A 7,303-nucleotide genomic window follows, 5' to 3' on the forward strand; every position below is an offset into this window, starting at 1 on the left:
ATAGTTCATGGTAACAGAATATAGGCCTTGCTCATGTATATCCCCATGATTTATACATTTATAGATACAGAATATAGAATTATGAAGAATTATGTTCAACAGATGACTCCTTAGGATTTGCCCTTCTTTATTGAAAATAGTGCATTTTTTATTTAATTAACTGACGGTCAGAGTGGCACATAGATTTAAACTATTCATTAATTCAGGAGATGTTAGTATTTCTACATTTCATGGCATTTTTCCCCAGAATCTTGCGTAATCTTTTGCATTAAAATTGGATTCATTGACATCTCCATAAAATGCAGTGAAAACTAGTGATTACCAAATAGTGTTTGTTTCTGTTGCCTAACATTTTGACTATGATGGGATGCAGAGTGGAGGAATGACCGGGTATATGAAGCAGAGGTTGATTGTCGTAGATAAGAGGCAGCTGGAACCCTGACTCCCGCACACCAAACTCCTTCATGCATTAGGACAGACAGAAAAGGGGGAAAGGGTAGACAGAGAAGCTACCTACAGCTCTGAAAGAAGAGACCACTGCATTATTATCAGTTTTTCTGGTTTTACTATTTATAGGCATGTGTTTGATTACATAAACATGTTTGTTTTATTCTACAAATGTTATGACAACATTTCTTCTAAATTCCAACATAAAATTGTATTCACATTATTTTAAGAAAATGACAACTTGTCAAATAACAAAATTGTTTTCAGACCTCAAAATGCTAAGAAACAAGTTCCCATTCATTCTTAAACAACACCAACTAATTTAACTTAGGAAGAGTTCAGAAATCAATAATTGGTGGAATAACCTTGATTTTTAATTACAGCGTTCATGCGTCTTGGCATGCTCTCCACCAGTCTTTCACATTGCTGTTGGGTGTTTAAAAGTGGGAGCCAGACACTGTGGCTTGTAGGCCTCTCCAGGTCTCCGTCTAACCATTGGATGACCAGGTGTTGGGCAAAGCTGAAAATTTGACTCATCAGAGAAGAAGACCTCACTCCAGTCCTCTAGGTCCAATCCTTATGGTCTTTTGCAAACTTTAGCCTGGCTTGTCTTTGCTTTCTCATTGACAAGGGCTTTTTTTCTGGCTTTGCACGACTTCAGCCCTGCTTCTAGAGCCGGTTTTGCACAGTCCTTGCTGTGCACTTCAGCCCACTGCTGTTTGCCATTCTTTTTGTAAATCACTTGATGTCATCGTACGGTTTTTGAGTGACATGCGAATGAGTTGGCGGTCATCCGGTCAGTGGATAATCGTTTTTGCCCTCTTCCAGTCTGTAATTTTGTTGTCCCCAATGTCTGTTGCTTGACGTTGTTCTATGAACTGCCGTCTTTGAAATGTTAAGGATGGAAGCAACTGACACTCACTGTACCCTTCTGCCAGTAAAGCCAAATTGAACCTTCTTTTTCTCACTCAAAACTTTTCTTTTTAACTCTTTTGGCATGGTCCATTGTTCCTTATTTTGTTTAGGTTACCTGTGTAGTACTAGTAGCCCTGTTTTTGCCATCCAGAGCCCTATTGCAAGAGGATAGTGAGACTACAGCAGTGGCTTTTATACTTTTCTTTTTGGAGCGTCTCGGTCCCGCACCGGAGTTTTTCCTTCGCGTTTTTCGGAAGTGCTGACTTCCGTCATAAATGGCAAGATTAAACCGTCATAAACACGGTCAATCCATACATCGTTAGAAAGCTTAAAGTCTCATGATGTCCATCGACCCACACACAAGCATACAGGTGACTCCAACGGTTACATCATGTTCTGAGTACAGCAACAGACATATCGAGTCTAATGTGAGTGGTGTGTTCCTACCTGTCTGCTCGTGTCTTTAATCACAGCGGTGAAAGATCGCCGAAAACTGTTATTCCTACTTCGCCAACAGCAGCTATTAGAAATATCCAAGCCTTGTAATCCATAATTATCTGGTGCCCCTCACCATCTGTAGTTTCTGCCAACCTTCGAACTTTTCAGAACATCAAGTCATGCATCATTTCTCGGTTTTGTCGCGTGTAACTTTTTCCGTGTACGCGCTACATCACACTCGGCACAGCCCTGGAATCGTGTTTAGTGCAGTTTCCAATGAACGGTCTTCTCAGCCATGGAGTATGTTCTCAGATACTCGCAGCTAAACCATGAAATCCCACAGTCCCCATTGCCCACGTGGGAAAACTGACAGCATTTTCCCACCAGTCAAGACAGAGTGTATAAAACGGGCATCCTGTGTAGCAAATAGCAAGACATGTTTGAATGATATCAAACATGGCCCAAAGTTTTCCTGAGAGGGTCTCCAGCCCATTCAAACCAAAAATATTGCCTTTTTATGGCATTTCCCCATTTCATCAAATTAGATTACTTATTCCTATATTTATGTATATACTTCTTTTACTATAGGTGTGAGTGATGTGGATGTGTTTTTGTATTTCAGAAGTTATGTATTTAGCACTTTTTGGGCTTTTTTAGAAATAAGAAATAAGACAAACGCACAGACATATCTGTAAAAAACATTCATATAAATCCATTTTATAAGCATTTTCTTCTGGATTTTTTCGTTCTAAGTTAGACATGTGGCTAGGGTACTATGTTAGTATATAGCGATTTGTAAATGCTTACAGAGTGCTTGTTATTAATTTTTTCAGATGAATTTACTTGGCACGAAATAGAAATTCTGTGTTCTAACCTCTGTAGCTCTGTGCAGTAGGCCTAGTGTCACAATGCCACTAGAAACAACAAGCTGAAGTGTTAGCTTCACAATGAACTCAGGGTCATCCCAGAGGGCCAAAGCAGTGGAAACTGCAGCATGTTTTATGGGTAAAAATTAGGCGAGAAAATCATATATTTTCCAGTGTATTCAAGAGGTTAAATAATTTGGCTCAGGTGATCACTTAATCAGCACCTCATTAAGTAGAATGAGGTGTACCTGTGTTGGAATTTAACAGCCACTGGAGTGGAATGGCTGCCATACATGTAGAGATACTGATTTAAGACAAATAAAGGAGTGGTCTCTTAATTTTTTCCAGAGCTGTAGGTTGATCAGGCCTAACAATAAGGGCGCCACCTGGCAGCCAACAGTTCTAGTCAGGATGCAGCTAATGAAATTCACGCACAAGAGCGGGATCCACAATTCAGCTCTGTGGAAACCAGGATCGTTCTTCAGGACCATACCCCTCCCAATCAATGAGGCACTTGAAACTAGGGAAGAGCAAGTACAGCATTATTTTTATCTGTATCTGTATCTGTTTACCACATGAATTATCTGTATATGTATCTGTACTCGGACTGGGCGGGGCCTAACCCGGAAGTGGACAGAATTTAACCCGGAAGTGGGTCGGGTTCTCTTGAAATGTGCGGGGCTTTAACCGGTATGTTATTTTAAGCATGCAATTGATATGAGTTGATCAGAAATTGTTACATTTATTGCTGATTAGAAAACTATTTACATGTCAGCATTGAGCTTCAGATCAATGGTGTTGTCATGGTAACAAACAAACTATATACAGAACAAGTTTTGCAACAATGAATACAACACATGCGGTTGTAATTATGAAGTAAAATGTAATGAACACGAGTTTTCATACTCAGTATAACTTTCTTTTTTAACTTTAAATTTTTTTATGATCAGTGTGATTTTTTTTTTTTGTTTTTGGTTCTTTTTTTAATTTTTTATTTCCACACCAGGTATGTGTAAGTGTGTGTGTGTACTTTGGTTCCACTTGGGCAAAAAAGGCTGCTAATCACAAATCCTTTGCCTGCATGACGTTAGAGGTGTGTGTGTGTGTGTGTGTGTGTGTGTGTGTGTGGTGTGTGTGTGTTGTGTGTGTGTGTGTGTGTTGTGTGTGGTGTGTGTGTGTGGAGTAAGAGAGAGAACAATAGAGGATAAAGAAAGAGGAGAGAGAGAGAGAGGGGGACTGTGTTCTACGGATCAAATAGATTGAATAAATAAGAGCCAGCAGAGGTTTAAAAATAAAAATAATCTCCGATGGCAGAGACGCAACGCGAGTCACATTCTATCAAGCAGCATGTCTGAAACCCCACGTTTACCAGAAATCTACTGGTTACTATGTAAATACTTCAAACCGAAGTAAAAAACATACCTGAAGCTGAAGAAACCCTAAACGTTAACGGAAAAGATATTAACTCGTATTACTCGGATACTACTTGTATTCGGCAAAAGTGCTGTATCCGTACCGGATACTCGTTTCAGCCGAATATCCGGCTCATCTCTACTTGAAACCATGGCCCCGGTGGCGAACATCCAGAAGCTGACGGACAGTGTACACTGGACCCCCCCCCATGACCCTGGGGTGGTAGATGGGCTGGTGGGCACAAGCTTAATCTGGGACACATGAAAGGTGGGATGAACCCAGAGAGAGGGAGGAAGCTGGAGTTGCACAGCACAGAACTTGATAACAGACAAAAATTTTAACGGTCCGATTAAACAAAATGTCATTTTCTTTGATTGAACCTTGAGAGGAAGATCACATGACTTCAGCAATACTTCATGCCCGGGAGAGTAAGTGGGAGCCGTAGAGCGGTGATGGTTGGCTTGCCTCTGCATATACGAAGATGATCGGGACAGAGCTATCCTGGCTATCCTGTGAAGAGTTGGACTTGGTTGAGCAACATCTGGCTAATGTCAGAGATAGTCTTGAAAAGTGTATCATGTTGGCCTAGTAAAATGCCCTGGTTAGCTATGGCAGTCCGGATCTGAGTGATCTCAGGGGTGGCCTCTACGTTGGAGTCTGCTAGGTTCATTTTTGGTCAGATCATAATGTTAGGTTTGAATAAGTAGCAGAACCCAAATGCAGACATAAGCAGAGCCAGAAAGTGAATTAACAGGTTTTTTCAAAATACTTAAGTAACAAGTACAGGTTTCCGGGAAGGGAAAAGCAAGACCAGGTTTTCAGGGTGGAGAACAGGTCCGGTGGTTTCCGGGTAGGAATGAGTCCGTCAGAGTAATACAGTAGGCTGGCTAGTGGTGAAGAGAAGAGTTACCAAGGAGCAAGGGCACAAGATTCAAATGGACTCTCCTTAAACCACCCACCATCTTTCTCTTGACTGCTAGTTCCATCCACATCCTGCATGTCTACAGGGTTGTTGCTAGCTTCATCCCTGTGTAGCATGTTTGGAGTAGCACCATCAGTTTTCTCCATTGTCTTCTCCAAAGCCTTTTGCCCCTTTAAGTTTTTATTTAGCTCAATATGTTGTCACTTCTGCGTTGCCTTTCATTAATATGTTTACGATTATTTTGTGGGCTTGTATGTCATTTAATTGATAGGATAGGTTGAAAACAAGAAAGGGGAGAGGGAAAACACACACACACACCTACAACTGCCATCTTGGCTCCTTAAAAAAATAAAAATAAAATATATAATAACAATAAATACAATTTATAACATATCACTGTTTCACCTGCAAAGCAGACCCACTGACAACACCAGATGACAAACAGGATATGAGGTATAGTTATAAATAATGGATTAAATGCAGAAAATGTCAGACATCGAATTCACTCCAGAAATATTTAGATTGCTCTTGTCCTAGGTTCGTTTTGTTAACACATGTTAGGTGAATCTGTTGACATCATGACAATGACAATCAAAGAATGCAACATAAGGCTTTCTCTGACACTTAGGAAGTGTTCAACATCTAAGACAGTGAATGGACTGTGCCACTCCATAAACTGTGAATGAGGCCAATTGGAACAATAAAGAATACATTCCTCAACTCAAAGGGGTTCCACTGCCTGTTCTCAAAGAAAAGTCAAGCAAATGTAGCTCTATAAACCATCCAGGGCCCTCTCACTGGGACAACCTTTAGCATTTTATGCCATTCCCAAACCGCTCGGTGTCAATTGGCCAAGGGGAAGTGAGAGAAGTGGTCATTGTAGGTCTAAAGAAGGCCTACAGGGGTCCTGACTTTCAAGGTGGTCCCATTAAGGATTATTTATTTTATTGTGCTCCTTAACAGGCCTCACTTCCTGGATGACCTAAACTGTTATAGATTCATGACTAATAAAACAAGATAACTCTTGGTCACTTGGTGACAACAGTTCATACATGTATAGAGGCGGTTTTCAACTTTCTGCAGCAGAAACATCTTAAAATGTTTCCTCACCAAAGCAAATGTAGTACCAGACACATTTTCTGGTACCAGGAATGAGTTTACCAGAAACACACACACACACACACACACACACACATACACACAGGTCAGATAAATTGTCCACTGACACACTAACCAGTGGCATCTGAGGAATCTTAATAGCCTTTAATTGCCTGGGGAGGCAACAAAGACATCAAGAATGCACCGAAAGAGGTGTGTGTGTGTGTGTGTGTGCGTGTGTGTTATTCACCATAAATAGGCTAATTTGAGTGAGTAAACTGTTTGTGGCATAAACACAGTCTGTGGGCATAAGCAGCTATGGTGGCTAGGCTAACCATAGGCATGTTCGCTAATTAACGTTAACTCTAATATTATCTTTGTGTACATATGCATGTTTATAAAATGACTCTACTGTTTGTCATTGACAGTTGCCGACCACTACCACCTGCCGTTAAACACTATGTTTCAGTGGAACACAAGCAGCATAACATTAGCTCTCCCACAGTAGTGAGAGGCTTTTTATTTTTTACCTGTGTTACATTGCCAAAATCGGGCACATTCTGACCCACAACGATGCTGAAAAACTAGACTGTGCATTTGTTACTTCAAGACTAGACTATTGTAATTCCTTATTATTAGGATGCTCAAATAAGTCCCTTAAGATGCTCCAGCTGATCCAGAATGCTGCAGCGCGTATGCTGACAAGAAAAGAGATCATATTTCTCCTGTATTTGCTTCTCTGCATTGGCTTCCTGTAAAATCCAGGGTTAGCTACATACATGGCACACCTTCTCTGCTTCTCTTCATAGTCATCGGATTCATCTACCAACCCTTGTAGAGCTGGCTCAGGTTTGCCTTGGAATAGCTCTTAATTCCTCCTCATAGGCTCCAAATCCACTCTCAGCAAAGCCAATAACCATTGTCTCCCCATCTCCCCAGGCCTGCAACCATGGTGTGATTTTTGATTCAACCCTCAAGTCATCAAAACATCCTTCTTTCACCTTCCAAATATTGCCAAAATCAGACCCTCACTCACTCCCTCTGCTGCCAAAAGACTTATTCATGCCTTTATCTCCTCACGACTTGACTATTGCAACTCTCTACTTCTCGGCATCAGCTCAACCTCCATTAAAAAGCTCCAAATGGTTCAGAACTCAGCCGTACGACTCATCACTCGCTCCACATCCTGGCACCACATCACTCC

General features: G+C 41.0%; 1 long non-coding RNA gene across 1 annotated transcript in view; it reads right to left on the minus strand.

The window, feature by feature from the left end:
• Positions 1 to 3,975: 3,975 nt before the first annotated feature.
• The window catches only part of LOC116703136 (uncharacterized), an 11,899-nt gene continuing 8,571 nt past the window's right edge, over positions 3,976 to 7,303 (minus strand). Inside the window, exon 3 of the long non-coding RNA XR_004335350.1 lies at positions 3,976 to 4,088. This is a non-coding gene — a long non-coding RNA (uncharacterized LOC116703136). The remainder of the gene's footprint in view (positions 4,089 to 7,303) is intronic.

The sequence above is a fragment of the Etheostoma spectabile genome, chromosome 15 (genome assembly GCF_008692095.1).
Source record: "Etheostoma spectabile isolate EspeVRDwgs_2016 chromosome 15, UIUC_Espe_1.0, whole genome shotgun sequence".
Classification (NCBI taxonomy): Eukaryota; Metazoa; Chordata; class Actinopteri; order Perciformes; family Percidae; genus Etheostoma; species Etheostoma spectabile.